The sequence below is a fragment of the Tympanuchus pallidicinctus genome, unplaced genomic scaffold (assembly GCF_026119805.1).
Source record: "Tympanuchus pallidicinctus isolate F22 unplaced genomic scaffold, pur_lepc_1.0 scaffold7, whole genome shotgun sequence".
Lineage (NCBI taxonomy): Eukaryota > Metazoa > Chordata > Aves > Galliformes > Phasianidae > Tympanuchus > Tympanuchus pallidicinctus.
In genome coordinates, this window is record NW_026294791.1 from 21508617 (window position 1) to 21529367 (window position 20751).

The following is a 20751-nucleotide window of genomic DNA, read 5'->3' on the forward strand; positions in this document are numbered from 1 at the left end:
CACTCGACAAAATATATACAAAGCATTTCAAGCAGACAGCTCTCATATCTCTATTCATTTAACAGTTAGTCTACTTTTCTGAATATAATCTCCCTGGCATTTCCAATTTTTTTGTGACATGGTAACAATCAATTACTTATCTGGAAAAAGGTTAGCACTCACAGTTATAAAATATAGGTATGATAACTAGAATTCTCACCTCTATCTGCAGGGCAGATCAGCTAAGCTGTTGCTGGCATAATAGTGCAACACCAGCTTGAATTAGAAGAAAGCATAAATAAAAATATCTAATTTCTTCAACTGTTCATTTTTGGCCATTTTGACCAAGACTCTTGATAGTTAACATTTTCATACATCAGATTTTCTTTGAGCAGTTCAAATCCTGGGACTTGGTGGACAACATGTAGAAACAACCTGCTAACCGAGAGAAAAAAAATCATGAAAAGAAACAGTCCATAACCTTGACTTGAACAGTTCATAAGCTTGAATTTCCTAACGGAAATACATTTTACGTTTTTCTGAACAACTGCAGAAAACTTTTCTTCTCTGCAGGAAGACAGATAATTAAGTTCATTCATTGATTATCATAATGTATGTTTCTAAAATAATTGGGATGCATATATAATATTCTCACTTTCTCACTTCAGCTTCAGCTAAAGTACTGATATGATTGCTGTCTTGATTCCTATATCTATCAGATAAGTTTCTTCCATAGTTATAGGGAACTTTTTTCAAGCTATTCCATTAACCCAACCAGTCTGTCCACTCAATAACTACTGTGAAGGCCATTTAATTCTAACTGGGACTAGCAAACAATATTCTCAGTCAGACAGAAATTTACGATGTATAAAAGATGTTCTGAAAGTAATGCCTCCTGTTTTATTTTGTTGGCCCATGATTTCAGAGGTGGATGTTGATGGGATGGCAGAAGAGGTTCAACCTTTCCACCATTATCCCCGTTACGCGTTGTTGCCATCTAACAGACAGCAACAGAGGGGCAGTCCAACAATATGGTGTGTGACGTGGAAGTGCGTGTAAAGCAAAGTTGTGCCAGTGAATTGCTTCATGTGAAAAAAATGACACCCACTGGCATTCACTGATGCTTGCTGAACACTTCCACAGACCGAACAGTGGATGTGAGCACAGAGAGGCAGTGGGTGGTGTATTTCACTATTGGCAGCAGTAATAGTGGGCCACTTCCTCTGGTGTGTATTTTCATGTGGATGGTGTGCTGGCTCTTGTTCATCGCTGGTAAAAATGCACAGATAATGGTCATGCTTAAGTTGAAAAATAGTGTTTTGTAGATGAGAATTTGCTCTATCAAATAGTGGTATTGTGCTCTTTATAGCTGTTGCTGTTTCCAGGGAAATTAATAGGAGGCATTACTTTTGGAGAGACCTCACATAGACATTTTGACTAAAACTTCTAGATTATTAAGTATTATGTTACTTTTTGTTACTTTTTCCTTAATTATGAAGCTACTTTGTACACGCCTGAATATCCCAAAATGGAATTTAATATCTTGCTATCAGATTACTCTATCAGCATTTACTTTCCCTCGAATTTATTATATTTCCATAATAATACCTAAATTGATATGTTTTGTAAAATGTTTGCATATTTGAATACAAAAAGTAATAGTAGCTTTACAGAGCGATAGAGATCTGGCAAATCCTGTTAGATTTTCTGAAAAGAAAGCTTTTGTACTCCTATTACTATCAGTAATTCAGTAGCATGGATATAATATGCTTTCTTCTTCAGTCACACTGGAAAGCTATCTGCATATATGAAAAGATACTTTGACTAATTACAGCTGAGTAATTCATATGAATACATTAATTCATTATTTGTTTATGAAAAATGGTTTCAATGCATCTTTCCTGTTTTTCTTCAGTGTAACTATCTGATATGATCTCTTTCTGTATTTTAAAAAGGCTTAAGAATTAACTGGGGTCTCATCCAAAACAAATTAATGTATACCATGCAGTATTCAGTCAGCCATTTTGAGAGAGAAAGCTTGCTTCACCATTTTCATTTAAAAAAATGAATAAAAAACATTTGCTGTTTTGTCCATTTTACCTGACAGATATGTTTCCTCTTTTTCAGTGTTTCCCAGCAGAATATCTGCTCATCTGTGTGGATGTAGTGTGATCTATAATTATGTTTTTGTACAGACAAGGGACATCTGGGACTTTGCACAGATCAAACAATGAAAGATTAGGGGGAGGCAATTTATATATTCTCTTTGCATTGAGATGGAGCCCAAGTAGACATCTTCCAAATGTATATACTTTATCATAACAGGACCACTGACAATTTTGAAGTCAGGTCTCCAGAAAAGATAGCCAGTTCCTGAACAAACAGAGTATTTGTTACCCAGGTATTCTTCTGATAGATCGCATTTGTTTAACACAAATAGGCTTCTATCCATTTATAAAACAATCAGTGAAAGATTTCTGTGGAGGAGTTGACAGAAACCTGAGGAGCTTTTCTATTAGATATATTGTATTAATAAAAACAGCACCATCTGTCTTCATTACAAAGCCTATACCACTACAAGCTGTTTCGTACCCCTCATAGTTTTAAGAGTTAAGTTGTGCGAAGTCCTATTGAATAGTATTATGATTTTGCCTGCTTCCTCCCAGTAGGGCTTTATTTGGATCTTGACTGTCAACTCTCAGCATAAACAATTGAATAACCTTAACTCCAGGAACAAGAATTCAGATCCTCCAATCTCCTGTTAGACCTTCCATGTTGATTTTCAACAGTGGAAGTTGCTATTAGCAATATCAAGAAAGGTGCTTTCTCATTGAGCTTTTTCATTACTAATAAATTAAATTGCTGTGTTAAAATGATTCTTTTTTATTAATTCACACTAGACTCATTTTCAGCTGTAAGTTCACCATTTTTTTTCAATAAGAATTGTTTAAAATTTGGGAGGTTTTTTTTTGACATTTAATTTCAGTTAAAACATCAAGGTCACCAGAATTCAAAGTATAGAAAAATAATATTATACACATAGCGTCTGAATTTATTGCACATGCAGGTCGTTTTATGTTGGATATTTGATCTTTGCAAATCTGGCTTCACTCAAGAGTGCAACACTATCATAATGAATAACTAAATACTGCTACTTTATTTATGACACCTTTTATTTGATATAATCCCACACCTGCACTCCTACACTATACTTTCAGCTTAGGGTAATAAACAGGTACTCAACACAGAATAGTTATTTGCTGTGAAAATAGCTACAATAATAGGCAATCAAGTAATTATAACCAAGCCATTACACATTAGAAAAAAAAAAAAAAAAGAACAAAGCCCCTTGCAGTCTAAGCCAGACCAAAAAAGCCTGGCTTGTCTTGACTCTTATAGATTTCATACAAAAATTGTGAACTGTTGCTTGTTAACTGACCTGAAGATGGAAACAGTAGGTATTTTCTTTATGTGAAAAGTAAGCAAGAGTGGACTTGAGTTTACAGTGTGGAGGATCATCTTAGTTGTGCTGTTGCAATTCTGCTTGTGTGCTGTCGTTCATGGCAATAAAATTCAACTGCATTGTAATGGAAATGGTTAAAGATGAAAACAGTGTCATTCGTTTAGAAACTTTCAACACCATTATTTTAGTTGAACACAATAAGATCAGTGTGAACTCCGACGATTTGAATGAGTAACAGCAACACTGCTACATTTTCATATTTCTGTTCAGCAATGTCCATCTTAAAATAGTATTTCCCTGGTAATCTGAAAAATGGCTTTATTATTGTGTTAAACATTCTTTGCAAAATAAAGAAGCACTCCTGGTGTACAATTAAGCAGTACTAATCCAAAATAGACATTCCTGCTCTCAGATAGGACTCTGCCTTATTCACGTTTACGTATATCAAAGCTACCTCTACTACACTGTGCTGTGAGAGGTGATGCTTCAATTCAGGAGAGGAATTATTTGGATCTTACTAGAAAGTACAGCCTAATGAAGTATGTTTTATGTTACTTGCCCTTATTTTTGATATTAGCATAAACCAGACATCATAAGCACCTTTATAGTACTTATGCTCAGATAAGCATAAACATTGTGCTAATGACATGATAAGCTATTTACTTACTTAGCTCTTTTCTCTGATTATGGAAATAGAAAAAATAGAAATTCTCACTTTTTAAAAATGCTATTATTTAAAATTGTGTTTGTGTCTAAAATACAGCAACTTGCTAAGAACAAAAAATACCCAAAACCAAACATAAAAGCCAGGCTGTGATTTCAAAAATCTCCTTCTTATAGGAACTTTAAATGTAAAGAATTTAGAAAGAGATGAAAGTGTATATAAACACAGTGAACATCATCACCGAGAATAAAGAGAAAGGGGAAAAACAGTACTGTCAAAGGCTAGTCAACAAATTCTCTGTGGATAAGAATGAAACTTTCCATAGCTATTAACATTTATTTTCTTCTTATGTTACATCCAGCAAGTAGATGTAAGAACTATAAAGTACATCCTATACATCCTTCTATTCCTTACTACGTCTGTTGCTTAAATATATTTTATTCTCAGAAATCACAACAATATATGGATAAGAAAAAGACATACAGGAGAGTACTGAGGACTAGAAGAGAGAGTAAAGGTGTTGGCTTCCTGGTCTTTCTCAGAAAATGCCATTCTTATGGAAAGGAAAATTATGTTGCTTTTGCCAACAAAGACAACAACATTTTGGAGCAGTTAGATTAGACTAGAATAGAATCGTTCAGTTGGAAGGGGCCTTCAATATCATTTTCTGATGGCATGATCTAAAGCCCTAACAGGCTTGGAGCACCAACCTTTTTGTCAGGAAGCCTGCTCCTGTTTGACCACCCTGACAGCAAAGAAATTTTTCCTTATGTCCAGTCTGATTCTCCCCTGGTGCAGCTCTGTGTTGTTGCCTCATTGCTCTGAGCAATGTCAACTTTTAAGGCTGGCTTTGAATCTGAGAGTGAACTAAGATGAGTGTGTAGAGATGTACACAGAAAACAGAACAGAGAGAGACCTTAACAGAAGACTGAGATCATAAGCTTACCCAAAATAAGATCAGTTTTAACCAAATCATTTCTGACAGGTGTCTCTATCTCTAACCTGTACTTAATAAAATACTTCAATAATCTAGACCCAAAACCTTCAAAAGCATTGATTCAATGCCTCACTCTTCTGCTTCTTTCCCAAATCAAAACTAAAATAACTGTGCTGCACTAAAAATTAATTGCTTCTTTAAGCATTTGAAACAAACATTCTTTTTCTCTGTAAAGAGCATTTGATGACTTTTACCTTGTCCCTCCTCATAGTTCACACATATATCCCCAGTTCTGATGTGTTTACTGGACTTCTAACCATTCTCCTTCCTTCTCATCAGATCTCTCAAATGGATTGACACTTCCCTGAAAGGAAAAAAACAGATTCAGTGCTTCTGTTGGGGAGCAGAACAGGACTGATAAAAGTTTGTTACATGTAAATTTTTCTAGTTTACCTGATGTGAAGGGTTCTGTAACGATGCCATCTTGTGATCGTGGTTAAAATGTCACTGTCTCAAAATAAGCCACATTTCATTTCTTTCGTATATTTTTTGGCTCAGACAACCTCAGGCTCAGAGTGAATAGACAATGTTAATTATCAAGCTGATAGCACGGAATACTAGTTTCTGTCCAATTTCTTTGCTTGACCTATCACGATTATCCTCATGATTAGCTTTTCAGCAAGTAATTAGGTCGTCATCAGGTGAAAAGAAGGTACCAAACAAAAGTGCCAGTAGATCCAGATTATAAAAAAAACAACCATAAACAGCAGAATATTTGTATATGTGCAACTGGCACTATAATTTTCTTTATATTTCTTACAAAGCTTTCTGTTCACTTTAGGAATTTAAAGATACCAGCATGATCAGGTGTCTGCAAAGAAATCGGTGCAATACACACACACAGTACAATCAGGAATGTATTGAATTTACTAGTATATATAAGAAGGCGACAAGATTACACAGGAATGGGATTTTGAGGAATTCAACTGAAAAACACGAATCAGAAGAGATTATATTTTAGAACAGTTGAACAGTTGATTCTAACAGAAGCCTAATGAGAGCCATTTGCAGGACATATTTGCTCCACTGACCCTGCATGCAAAGACGTCCCCTTCATGAATTGAATAGCTCTTTTCATACTCCAATCACTTGTATATACATCCATGCAGAGCATTTTCTTAAACATATCAGGATAGTTTGCAAAAAAGGTACCTTAGATACATTGGAAAGGTTAAGGTTAACATTTCATTTTAGTCTGTGCAAGGCTTTCCCTTGCTTGTCGCAGCTCTAACTGGATTCTTGAACTACATTTATCAAATTTCACGTTCTGGTTACACAGAAATGAAACATTTTTCATTTGTATTTAAATGTTTTGCTGAAATGCCCTAGAAGTTGAACTGGAAGAATATACAAAATTGTAGTTCAAAACAAAACTAGTAACATTTCTATTGGTCTAATAGGCATCCCTTTCTAATAACATAATCTTAGCTAGGCCTCTAGATGGTAGTCTAATATCACTGGTAATAACAGGAAATTTCTGTAATGGAGTGTGAATGTTTTCCCTTGTATCCCTGGTCAGTAGCAAGCTCATGTCAAGAGGCAGTCATAAAAGGTATGATCATTCATCATAAAACTAGCTGGAATTGTCATAAAACTAGCTGGTTGTTCCAGTCTGGTCTTTACCAGAAAATTGTCAGTTTTCCTCTAGCTGAGTTTGCCATAATAATTGGCCATGAACACCAATTATTCTCTAGAACAGACCAGTTAAAAAGCTCCACTACAATAACACAAAAAATCCTCACTTATTTATAATGTTGCTGTAGAGTAAAAGATTAAAAATTTCATTTTATTCTATCACATATTTAAATACTACTTTAGTGTTAGCAATCTTGCCAGCTCCAAACAGCCTTGTTGAAAAAAGAATTCTGAGATGATTTATCAAGTAGTGTTTTCAGTACGAAATTTAGTAGACTGAAATGCATTTAAACTGCTTTTTGTTTCTGTCCTTGCTGTTTAGAGTATTTACCAACAAGGTTAATCAAATCATAATACATCTAAGCATAAGTTGTGCCAAGAAATATATATGTGTTTTCTGCATTAAGCGATAGCTTATAATGACAGTTCATTGCATTGAAGTAATGCAGTAAATGTTTTTGGCGCATACAAAACTTTACTTGCAATGAACAGAGTTGCTGAGTTGGAAACAAAATTTTTAAAACCAGTTCAACAAAGATTGAAATGTATTTTCCTACTCAGTAAGTACACCACAGTAAATGGACTCAGTTTTTATCATGACGCTGTACAATACAATGTACCTAAAGTAATGAGATATTTTGCATATCTTTGATCACCTCAGAGACTGGATTTTGAAACAAAGGGTAGGACACATTTTTCCTGAAGCCATGATATTTGCAGTGGAAGTACATTTCTAGCATGCTGTCTGCATTGTGGAATTCTCTTGAACAGACTGGAATTCATAACACAGAAACCACATGGGAATTTATGAAAAAATATTATAACATTTGATGTATATAACTGAACTAGGAAAACAATAACATCTGTAAAAATCTTAAGTTGATAAACATTAGTGGTAAGCCCTTACTTCTTGGATTATTTGCACTCTTATTCAGTTATATCCTTTTCAGTTCTCTTTCTGACTTTTTCTAGAGCAAAAAACATAGCTAAAAAATGTAGCTGAACTATTAAAAAAAAAGCACGGGTAGGAAGAAGCATTCAGATGTGCTCAATTTTTTTCACTGACTTCCAATGTTCTTCCATTTGCTACCTCATATTTAGACCTATACTATTTTTACTTGGATTTAGAATCAGGTTTTGAACTTCAGAATATTAATGCAACTTTATCATGTATAAAAAAACACAGTTTTGAACAATCATAGTTTTTCTCATAAAGATAGGGGTAGCATACATGTGGTAATAAAAGGATACTACGTTCAGTGGAAAAAGCAATGTAAAGTAAAATCAATTTCAAAGAAATTTAAAATGTTTTGGATGTTTATTGATGCAGTTGCAAAAATATTTTGAAGTGGCCAAGGTTTCCAAGAAACTGCCAGCACTAGTAAAAATAACTGTGACATTCGTGACATTCTATTCGTGACATTCTGCTAAACTAAATTTCCTCTAAAGCCACAGTCTGAAAGAATGCAAATTTGGGCCTTTTTTTTCTTCATACTTTGATTCTGAAATGCAGGAACTAATCATATTGCTACATGAAACCAACTTCTTATGCACAACTATCTGAAGAGAACAATTTAAAATACTGCTTGTACTTTCCTCCATTATAGAAGTTGCCAGACTCACTTTATTTCCATACAAAAATAGTGACATTCTAAGTTATTCAGTCATTCTTTTGTAAATAATAGTAAATGGATCATCTGATAGGCAATTCGGATTATTGCTTACAAGTGCCATCAAGTTATAGAGGCATTAAAGTGCTGCAGGAATGAAACAGCTATCACCTCAGTGCTCATGATGTATCCAAAATTCTTGGATATTTTAATAGATTGCAATAGATTTTGTCACTGTAGGTCACTTTCAGAACTCACTGTGCAACAAATCACGTAATTATTTTTTTTACTCTTTCCTACCACTCTTCTCAGATACCAAGGGCATTAATTAAACTGCAATTGCATGCACTTCCTAAAAATTCACAATACTTTCTCCTTCATCCTCTTGTAAGTAGAAATGAATGGTGAAGAAATACTCTTTCAAAGTGAACTTCAGGAAGCAGAGTGAGAATAGTTTGACAAATGCCTGAAATAGTTTAGGAAAAAAAGTCACACGAGTTATTTAAGCATTAAGGTGGTGCCTGTATGTCTGAAGATGTTATGTAGGAAAATCATTATTGGAGTCAACTACTATTTTATTTTTCTCACACCTGCTTAGAGCTTTCTTTTTCTTTTTCCAACTTCAGTTTATCTTTATGTTTAAGAATGTCCATTTGAAACTGAAATCCTGTCCTCTGTTAGGAAATATGGAGGATACAGCCCACTTCAGAAACAATGGTCCTAGCATTTTTTTTGTTTGTTTGTTTGATATGGAAATAGCAAGCCAAGAAGTTCTCTTTTATGCACATGCAATAAAATATGCAAGCCCATCTATAACATAATACATGAACTTTATTTTCTACCTGTCGAACTGCAATGCAATCTAATACTCTTTACATTAGCTATTACTTCTGCAAATTCTCATTTTCTCTGTCAAATGATGCATGAAAACTAGAATCGCTACAGCTTAATGGAATAAGCCTCTTATCAGTGCTATATATCAAAGACACCCTTTTCTGAACATCTAAGGACAGAAGGATAACAGGTCCTAAAACAAGTGCAATGTGCATTTGGAACTTTTGCCTCAGCTGTTTACACTTCCCTCGCTGTTGAAACAGTGGTTGGTGTTAGGCTGTTATTTGTTTTTAGAGGTTTAAATGTTCAGGAAGCCAGCATAGGCTTACAGCTATAAAATGGTGTCAAGAAGGATTTATGTGTTCCCAAGAAACACTGTATTCACCTCTACTACAGAAGTTTGGAAATAAAAAGGAGACAAGGTCACACTCATATTTGAAATACTGTGGCAGGAGAGACAAGAAAAAGGAAAACCAAATTCATAACTACCTTGGCTTGGACTGATGGCTTCTGCATCTCTTCTGATCTTGTGGTAAAGGTAATGCACGGGTATAAAGTAGACAGCATGATTCAAGTTCTGCTCTGGAACACGAGAGGCAAGCAGGTAGGTGGATTTAAGAGTATATGAATGATTGCACCTTGGCTGACTGAAAATCAAATAGAAAATATTCCTAATGTTCTGTAGAGCTGTAAGAACAAAGTAGCCAAATTTCTGCCAGCAGAGATAACCTGCTGCAGACCACGGAATTACTACACTGATGATCACTGAAGATCTCATTCTGCCCTGTTTTCCTATTATTCTTAGAGTGTACACATATACAAAAGGTAATTCATAATCTCTTAGAGCAAAGCATTACCTTATGTCAAACATACTACACTTGTTAAAGTGTTACTCGATTTTTTTTTCTAACGTATTTTTTTCCTCTGGTTAATTTATTATCTTCAACTCACAAAGTCACAGTTCCCACTAATTTCTGAGATCTTTCTACAGCTGTATGAATTTATTCCACAGATTGTGATAATTGAACTAAGTCACGCAGATGACTCTTCATTAATTCTTCATTTTTCTTTGTATTGACTTACATATTGCTCCCACTTTAGAGGGCTTATCCCTTACTTTGATAAAGTTATTCCATCCCTTAAATATCTTATACTCCAGAACAGTTCATTCATATTTCTTCAATCTAACTTTTCAGGCCTTTCTATGATATTGTGCTTAAATGAGATGATTTTCTGTATTTTATCATATTTCAGCAATTTCAAATGAAATCAAAGGAGAAGTTGATTATTTCAAGTGGAATGTAACAAAGTGTGGGATTTGTTCAAAATTATTGGCATTTTTTAAAAGACTGGACAAACATTTGAAAAAGCTCCTGGAGCTGCAGCAGGATGTAGTCATGTAACACTGGAGGAGGGTGTTGATGAGTATTCAGCTCACAGGTGAAGCAGCGTGGGCAAGAACAGGACACAGATGAAAAGGTGCTGACAGATGGCAGGTGTGCTGACTTCTTTCACACATATTGAAGGGGCTGCACTGCTGCATGGGAGGTGCAGAACTGAGAATTCATTCATTCATTCCTTTCTTCATCCATGAAGGTTTTACTGTAATAATTGCTTATTTAAAGTGGAGGTCCAAATGACGTGAAATCTATTTAAATAATTGTGATTATTAAAGGTAAAAAGACCACTGTGCTTGTTATGAAAATAAATCATATGCATACCACACAAACAAAAATGTTTGCTGAAAAGTCAAGACCGTCTCAAATGTTTAATTACACTTTCAAATTCTGTTTCAACATTTGCTGGCACTTATGTCAAAAGCATCATTCTGAGGAGCCTTACCTAAATATGTTGTGACAATGCAATTTATTTCTTGTTTTGGGAAATTCTAATCGTAGTTTGTAGCCAACAAAAATATTCTGCTTCTTTTTGTTCACAGGCTGTTTGTAAACAAATTTAGCTTAAATACTTGGTGAAGATGCTTACCAAATATTTTCAACTAATAATTCCTTTCTGTATAGTTTTTGTAACTACTCAAATTCATATGGTCAAAATTCAGGCAGTTCAGATGTGCCATTCAATTTGCACACTTATGTCTCACTTAGAGCCAGGTTTCTGGAGCAATATGATAATATTCAATTAAAAATCTGCTTTCAGTGTGGTGCATTATTTTCATAAATTCACTGGCTACAATATTGACAGAGTATGCAAAGGAACATAGAGGCAAAGTCAATTTATTTAAACTGTTTACAAGACTACTCTCGGGATTTTGCTGTTATTCCTTTAGAATCACAAGGCAGCCACACATAAATATAATTAAAACAACTTTAGCACTCTTATTATTGATTATTAAAGACATTATCATAGCTACTTGAAGTTTCACATCTATGCAGACATTAACTTAAAAAGCTCTATATCAAATGCTCTCAAAACAAATAAGATGCATGTAGCAGCTTTACTTTAGACAGCACTGAGAACTGTGACCTAGGTACATGAAAACTTGAGTAGGAAAGATCAGTTTACATTCCAATTAATGTCCTAATGGGATTTAGATGAATTCAGGAAAAAGAATACAAAACATGCATGCATATATGCACTCACACACAAATATATATATATATATATACACATATAGATATAAACAAGAACCACTCTAAAAGTTAGGCCTATTTTATTATTTTTGCCCATGATGTCAGAGGTGAATGTTGGTGTTATGACAGTAGACGCTGAATCTTTCCACCAATATTCCCTGACATGTTGCTGCTGTGTGACAGAGGGGCAGTCTGGCAGAATGGCGTCTGACATAGAAATGTGTACGAAACAAAGATGTGTCATTGAATTCCTCCATGTGGAAACAATGGCACCCATTGACATCTGTTGAACATTTCTGGAGACCAAACAGTGGCTGCGAGCACAGTGAGTTTTGCATTTCAGCAGTGGTGACTGTGACAGTGGGTCACCTCTGCTGGTGAAGATGTTTATGATCACAGCAGGCAGGCTCTTGTTCATTGCTGGCAAAAATGTACTGCTACTGGCAGTGACAGCGTTGGAAAATAGCATTTTGTAGCTGAGAATTTTGTCTATCAAATAATGTTATTGTGCTCTTTTTATCTATTGTTATTTCCAGAGAAATAAATAGGAGGTATTACTTTCAGAGCAATACACACACATTTACGTATTGAAATACATGAATAAAATATTATTTAAATCTTACCTATCTGATATATTCATATAAAATATTTAAAATATAAATAAGTTGTGAAAGAATCATATATTACTTTCACTATACATATTTATTCATTAATGTTCCAATTTTTAACAATCTAATGTGTAAATGGAAGAAAGACTGAGTAGAAAAATTGTAGGTAGAAAGAACAGTATGTAGAAATATGCAGTAATATGCAGAAAAAGAAATGTTACATCAGTGCCCCTTGTTATGCTTTGCTAGGCATCTGACAGTTCTGAGAGCAATTAAAATGTTTCTATTAATTTCCAAGATGCTGTTTCAAGCCCATGGGGACCTGCTTCATCTTGTCAGTAGAAATATCCCACAATGGGAACAAGAAATTCTGTCCTTTTCTTGTTATAGATCTTTCTGAGTGTCTGTTAGAATAACAGAGAACTGATTCTTGCTTCACGTACATCAGTTACAAGTATGCCAAGGTGCCATTTTCCTGTTTGGCTTTCCTCACAGAAGACTGGAGAGCAGCTGGGAGAGGTGCCCAGGGAATGCACAGGACCTGCATAAGGATACTCCTCCATTAGTTCCTCCTCTCTAGCAATGATACTGAATTCTTTGATAAACCATTCATCCTTCAGTGAAGCCCTCCTTCTTTTTGTCTTGGAACAACAGTACACAAAGATCTTACAAGCAATTTTTTTCCATTCTAACTGAATAGAACACTCACTGACTCCTAACTTGGGCAGTCAGATAGAACAGAGCAAAGAAAAGCACTAGCAGCAGATGATGCCTGCATAATGCTTTGACAGCAACCACATAGTTTTCACCAAAACCCATTCAAATTTGCCACATGGAATTCTATAAACAGGGAATAGCTTATGATGTTGTTAGCAATGACTTGAGGATGTATTTTTTTTAGGGGCAGTTGTGCAAATGTATTGGTGTGTCCTGTAGTATAAACAAAAATGCCACAAACAAAAAGAATGAAGGGAAGGATAATGTGTGTCTGACCCAACAGCAACAAGCACATCCCATAAGAACTGCTGTAACAATATTGCAGTGTTCAGTTGCAAGGCCATGAGACAAACAGTCCAAGATTTCTAGAAGAATGTGCTACTTTTAGAAGGAAGAAAAGTTTGAAATTATACAGCTTATCTGTATTCCTTCTGAGTGATAGCCAAATAACTGAAATCAGGGGCCAGACATCCTACAGCCTAATCAGAATACAGGACCCACAGATCTCAAGCAGCTGCCTTCCCAGGCAAACTTAAGCTGATAATGCTTTGACAAAGAAATCATCAGAATCATCTCAAAAGACATTTGGCAAGGGCTGACCCTTGGTGAGCCAACCTTTTTAGTGCAATTTATGGAATCAAATCAAGAATCTTCAAAATTGATGATATAAATAAAGTAATTGTACTCAAGAAAATGTCCAGATTCCTGATACAACCAGCACATTAAGCACATCCTCTTTTTTTTTTTTTTTTTTTCCTTTTCTTTTCCAAAGTAATTTTCTGAATGTTAGATTGTTTGCCAGTTTGAGAAGCTCTAAGACAAAGAGCAGAAACAGCTGTACTGGATTTATGTGATTAATTGCAAACACAAAACCAACACTTTATGCAACAGCGTCCAAATGTAATGCATTTACTGTAGAGGATTTGAAAACTCAACATTTACTGATCAAAAAGGCTGAGTGATTACATAACTGAAACAAACCTACCATATTTAAAGATCAATTCTTCTATTATGAAAAATATTTTAAACTTTGTTATTGTATTGAAAATAATGAGTAATTTTCTCTCCTTTTCACACTTACTAATGTCAGCAAATAGCTATAAAACAATGCTCTTTTCAAAAAGAAAGTGAATCTTCACAGGACTTGCTTCCTCTGAAGGTGAACTTGTCTAATCAACTAACAAACACAGTGTGACAAAGCTGCAGCAAGTAAAACATCTACCGCGTTTGCTGGTAAACAAGGAAAACTACTCAAACATACCAGCATGCTCTCTGTGTTAAAACAGCAAAATATCCTATTTCTTTAGGGAAAAGTGCAGAATGATACATATGCCGTCAGTCTGATACACTCTAAGAGAAAAAGCAAGTGTAAAACAGCTATATATTCAGCATACATCAACTGAACAGGCACACACACTGGGAGACTCTACTATTTCTAAAATGATTTTTCTTTTCCTCTTCTGAATATGCACACTCCCCACATCATCTTTGAAGCAGTGGTATTTCAGCATCAGTAAATGTTCCGATGTACAGAACCTGTCTGAAGAAGATGGATTCATTTCTTTATTTCTTTAGGTATAACTGCACCATCCTTATCAGCATGAAAGAAAAATCCTTACTTTCCTCAATACCTCATTACAATGACACTGTAGCAGAGCTACTGTAGATGGATATTAAGCTCCACTCTTAATCGCCAGTACTGACTGCTCATAGACCATTTCCTTACTTGTGTAACTCATTAACTACAATGGATTTTACACTGATGACATTGAGATCAGAATCTCACTTCCTAGAATAAAAATTCAAAGTGATGAAAACCATAAAATATAATTTAAGTACCACTAAATTGCAACCACGGATCTATTAAATTAGCAAGGTGTGAAGAAAATGGGAAGGTTTCCTAGAAGATACTTAGCTTCCTTTCACTGGTAGCAGATACCAAATGTATTGTTCTCTGCTCCATATGATTATAGTAACTACACAGCTGGATCCACTTCTCACTTGTTTTTTGCAAGTAGAAAATTTGAACTATCAGAATTTAGAAAAAAAAATAGAAAAAAAAATACCAGTTGAGACATTAATTTTAGAAAACGGATAAATCACTGTCTCATTTTCTCTCCACTGACAACAAAGGAAGTCATGAGAACAAGTCCAAGTATCAACAAACATACCTTAAGTGCCAGACATTTTTTGAGGTGGATCCCAGACTTTTCCAACCCTGATCCACACTTCTTTCTTTCCTTCAATATGTTCAACGTGTTTTACGTTGTGATGCAAAATTGTTTGCAATGCAAAATACATTGCTATTTGATATGCTTATTATTTTTACTTTAATAGAAAGTCACAGTGATAAGCAGTTAGGAATAAATTGATAAATGGCCTAAAGTAATGAAATGTGTTTTTCATATTTTATTTAATATCAAAGACCACTTTCTTTAATTGCATATAACACAAGAAATACCAAAACTATTTAAACAGACAAGAATGTCCATGCAAATATTCCTTTGTCTCAATGGAACCTAAGCAGTAGTTACTGTGTAAAGAAAATGGGTTTAATTTTAATGGAGAATGAATAAGTTGTGAAGTTTGAGTGTTCATCTGAACTTGGTTTTGATCAGGAAGAGCACAGGAGAAGAGTTGGTTTTCTTGCATGAGCATATCATACACATGGGGAAGTGATCCTTTGAAAAAGATTGAGCTAAAAGAACTTTAATGGTTCTTAATGGTGGTTAAATTACTAGTGATTTTTATTTTTTATTTTTTTTCCCTAACACAGATCTACCCATATGCTCGTTTCTGGCCATTTATGTGCTGTCCACCCGTAAATAATGCAAAAAGAGCTCAGGACATAAAAAAAGGACAGGAGCTCAGGACATAAAAAAAGGACAGGACTAAGTACTAAAAAAAGGAGTAAAAAAAAAGAAGAACTAAGTACTACAAGGGATGCAAAGAAATGAGAGGTTCTACAGCTGGCACAGCTTTGGTTAGAATTTGGAAAAAGGAGAGGTGCATTGCTGAATTGCATTGGTGTGAGAGCTGGTAGCACCAGATCTACTTTTCTCTGAGCTCTGTTCCAAAATTGAGTTCCCCAAGAATGTGCCACCCTAGGTTAGTATTATCACAGAATAGCTTGATGTTAGAAGAGAACTTAAAGACCACCTAGTTCCAACCCCCTGCTGTGTCTGGCTGCGCCCCACCAAATCAGGCTGCCCAGAACACCATCCTACATGGCCTTGGGAACCTCCAGGTATGGAGCAGCCACAGCTCTCTGGGCAGTCTGCACCAGTGCCTTGCCTTGCAACACTCCAAGTAAAGAATTTCCTCCTAATATCTAAGCTAAATTTCTCTTCTTTTATTCTTATATTATTCCCCCTTGTCACTATTTGCTCGCGTAAAGGTTGCACAAGAAAAAGGAAAATGGAAGAACCAAATTTATTCTTAGTTCTTACAAGAGAGACCTTTCTGTTATCCGTGAACATGACAAAATCCGTCTAAATAAAGCATGATATATCTTAGCTTTTATTTCTAAGTTTACTAACATGCATGTCTATCCAAAAAAACAATTACTAATACCTGTAAGCAATACGAAACATTGCATTATTCATTGTGATAACATTTATAACTCTGAACCACAATGATGGAATTGCCAAAGTAAACAGATTTTATCCTTCTTCTACATTCATATAGGCCTCGTTTCCTTAGATGCTGACATTTTATAAATGTCATAGTTTATGAGGAAATAATAAAAATCCAGATAACATGGCACAACACTATGACCTTTAGCTGAAGGATTGATAAAAGTTCTTAACTAAGCTCAGTAAAGAAATTTAGAGGTGAAAACTCAGATTCCAGTAAGTAATTGTGGACTTCAAAGGTCACAGATTTAGCATCAATTCTGTCTGAGTCAAAGCCAGCAACACTTTTGTTTGCTCAAATTTGTTGCTTGTAATTTGATTTTGCAAATGACCTGCTTTACCTCCATGCTATACACAGTTTAAATAAAAAACTTTCATATTTTCATTATTATGTGGAATTGAATTTGTTTGCATGAACAGACTAAAACAAAGCAAAATTCCCACTAATAATGTTATTACTTTGGGTATAGATTTTGTAGCTATATTTCCATGAAAGTATTTCTGGTGGATACTCTCGACAGATATATATTTCCATTTAATGAGCTTCAAGTGAAGTACGACATCAGAAGATACTCTGAAGTGTGATTCTCAAATGACAGTATTATTTTTTCAGTTAAAAAAGTAATAATTAGCATTCTAGGCAAGGGACACTAAAATGCAAAAAAAAAAAAACAAAAAAAAAAACCTACTATTCAGCAGCAATTAAAAAACAAGTTTGTCATATTGAAACCTTATTCCCATCTTGTAAGTTAGGGTGAAGAACTAATGTCTAGGTAGAGCCTACCTTTATTTGTTTAGCTCTAATATTAATAGCAAATAGTAAACCTAATCTAAGCAAATCCCTTTCTGCATACAGAGACTCCATAAGAAACTGTGGAAAAGGATCCATGAAATCTGTCACTGCACAGGAGATTTATGCAACAGAGCATCTCTCCCTGCTCTATGTATGTCTGAACTTGCTGAGAATTGGGAAAAAAACATCTTAGTAGACATTTACAGTTGCAAAATCCTACAACTGATAAAATGTAAATGTTCATTTTGTCAAATTTAACATGCAATGATGATGAAAGAGATTTATCAGTCTCTAGATTTTGCAGTAACATACATAATAATCTTTGATAACCTTCTAGTACAAATCCATTAAAAATCAATCAGACTGTAATACCAAAGAGTATTTTGGATATACTTTGTACACTTAATACAATTTGTATCTTCATTTATTTCACAATACTATTTTGCATTTATATAGCACCTTCTACAAAAGCAAATTTTAGAAGATCTTGAATATGCTACTGAAGTCAAGATTGTAAAACTGTGACTAAATATAATAATTCCTGGTATTAGAAAGAAGTAAGACATCAGATTTTCTAAGTATATGAAAGTCTCTTCCTTTCCCTCTTCCATCATTAAGCATTCATTATGAGCTGTGATTAAGTAAAACATTTAAAATTCTGCAACTAGTTGATCTCTTAGTTTGTGCAGTGGAAGGTTAACGATGGTCCCATCTTTTTTTGAGTCATCTAATGAGATTCTTTGATGCAGATTATGTGAAACAGAAATCCATTTCTTGAAAAATTTTGTTTCAAGTTTTCTCTGTGTGCTTATTTCTTTTCCTCAAGAGAGAAAATGACGAATCTCTTTAGAAGCCCAAAATGCCCTTAAATGAAAGAAGCACAGTAAGGTGCTAGGGTCAGGAATGTACAGCACTTCTCAAGATTAACTAGTAAGAAAATCAGCTCAAGATATTTTATCACTGCTTCAATAATGAGGGAAAAAATTCCTTTTTCTCAGTCTTGAGCAAATCTTGCTCTGCAAAGTTTTACTGCAACAGAAGAGTGACATCCAGAAGGAGGATCAGACGTATGGACACAGACATCTTTCCATGAATTTAACCAATTGTCTTTAACTTCTGTGAGACCATGCCTCTTAGATTTGACCAGTTATCTTAAAGGCTATCATTCATGTTCCTTTTTTTCGCTGTCTCAATCATCTCTTCATTCAACCGCTCATTGTTTCTATACCCATGAAGTGAAAACTATCATTCAAAAATTTGTCTGGAACAACATTAGTTATCAAGGAAGACCTACAGAGATTACTCCTCCCTCAGAATTCACTGTTTTAGTTGTAAACTTGAAGTCCTTTGCAGTCTGGTGTATCAAGCATAAATAAATAAGAGCACTTTTAAATGAATAGAAATAGATTCTATGTTTTTGCATTCCAAACAGAAAGCTAAAACAATGACATTTGACCCATTTAATAAATTATATATCCTAAGAGTTAAAGCGTCAGAACTATAAAGAACTATTACACTCTAAGGTAACATCCACAAATTTAATCTTTGCAGTAAGTAATGAATACCATGACAGTTAATTAGCTGTAAAGTCCCAATTTTAAAACATTTGAATTCACTCATTTTGCAAACTAATGTTTGAGATAGTACTCACAATAAACTGTAAAGAAGTTACTGTTGCTCATAACAGTTAATGGGTTTGAGATGCATATGGCCCTACATTCTTCCAAAAAGAGCTTTAGGCAGTTCGTTGCTCCATTACATCTAACAAGTAGTTAATATTGGATTGCTTCTATAAATTCTCAGCAATGTTGATCTTGGTTTTATTTTTACTTGGTTTTGACAGCTTATGGAGAACAATATTCAAATTAAGAAATAATATTCTTATATTTAAATGTTTAGCAAGTTCCAGAGGGCCACTAGACTGTGCAGTTATCTAGCTTATGATTTAACAAAGCCAAGAACTGTCTTGGATTTGTGCCTTTAGAGGATAATGAGGATGGACAAAAAGGCTGCAGTTACATTTCCACTGCAGACACGTAGAAAAGCAAAGCAGGGTTTTACACATCCTGGCAAATGAATATTTAATTCTTCATTCCGCTTACAAGATATATGGTGCTCACTTTGTCTAATGTCATAGTGAATTAATGTGTCAGTTTGTAATCTCAAACTCTTATTTATCAGATTACTATTCATCTAGTAGATTCTCCTGCAGGATGCACATGGTTAACTTTAGCATTGCATCCTGAAGAATAAAGGTATTGTAGGTGCAAAAACTGAGTATCTCCTTAATTTGGTATCAAAAGAACAGAAGAACAGATGTGTAGGTGTGCTACTGAAAGGGGAAAAAAAGCATTCCTGTTTATGCAGGCAGAATTAGAAGTGAAGAATAGTGGAAATTAATTCACCCACTTTGTTTTGAAGGGCAGATATTTCTAGAGTTCTGACACTTAGGCCTAACCACTTTAATTGCCATGCCTCCTGACTAGATTCTTCCTTCAAGTTGGGGAAATTTATACTCAAGTTAATGGAAGCATGTGCTCCCCAAATTGTTTTCTGTCACTGGTTTGTAGCATAAGGACAAAATTAGCCATTTCTTTTCACAAACTATTCTTTAACGTAATAGATATTGTCATGCAAATCACTATGGAAAGATAGCTATTTTATAATATGGTGATACGTGCGTTGATCCCCATTTTACTCAAAAATCAATCCTGAAAAATAGATTCATAACATTCAAAGCCAAGTGAGATTCATATCACATAGGTCCCCAGAGACATCTGGAAGTATAAACAACTATTTATGTGAGGCCATTTCCACTGCTACTTTTCCTAAGTGAATTAAATGTTACTTTTAAAGATGTTTAGCCCTTCCATCACACACATCAGACACAAATTCCATTAAAAAGCAAGATAACAAAGGTCGCTTTCTACAGGTTAGAAGAGATTTGTCCCACAGCACACCATACTTTGACAAAGCCTATCAAAGAGAAGACTCAGTTATCAGTGTAGCACCTGTGGTCTGAAGAGCATAGTTACTCCAAAAAGAATGCCTCATCAGTTACAATTTAGGTGTCAGAATTAAATTCAAAATGACTTTGATAAGTCCAGCCTATCACTACAAGGGAGCACAGTTACTCTCTATTTTCTTTTGTCATTTCAGAAGGGTGACAAGTGTGCTCTCTGGTCACTCATTTCAATAATAATGAGAGGTATTCATCATCTCAGA

At 34.7% G+C, this 20751-nt stretch overlaps 1 protein-coding gene and 1 long non-coding RNA gene across 2 annotated transcripts in view; one reads left to right on the forward strand and one right to left on the reverse strand.

The window, feature by feature from the left end:
- KCNT2 (potassium sodium-activated channel subfamily T member 2) overlaps positions 1–19477 on the forward strand; it is a 143480-nt gene extending 124003 nt beyond the window's left edge. Inside the window, exon 31 of the transcript XR_008202461.1 lies at positions 19464–19477. The gene's annotated coding sequence lies outside the window, so the exon portion shown is untranslated. The remainder of the gene's footprint in view (positions 1–19463) is intronic.
- LOC128072851 (uncharacterized) lies at positions 3425–9760 on the reverse strand. Its single transcript, XR_008202463.1, has 3 exons — positions 9672–9760; positions 5298–5407; positions 3425–3556 (listed from the first exon to the last, which is right to left on the reverse strand). It is a non-coding gene; the product is annotated as an uncharacterized LOC128072851 (long non-coding RNA).
- Positions 19478–20751: the final 1274 nt, after the last annotated feature.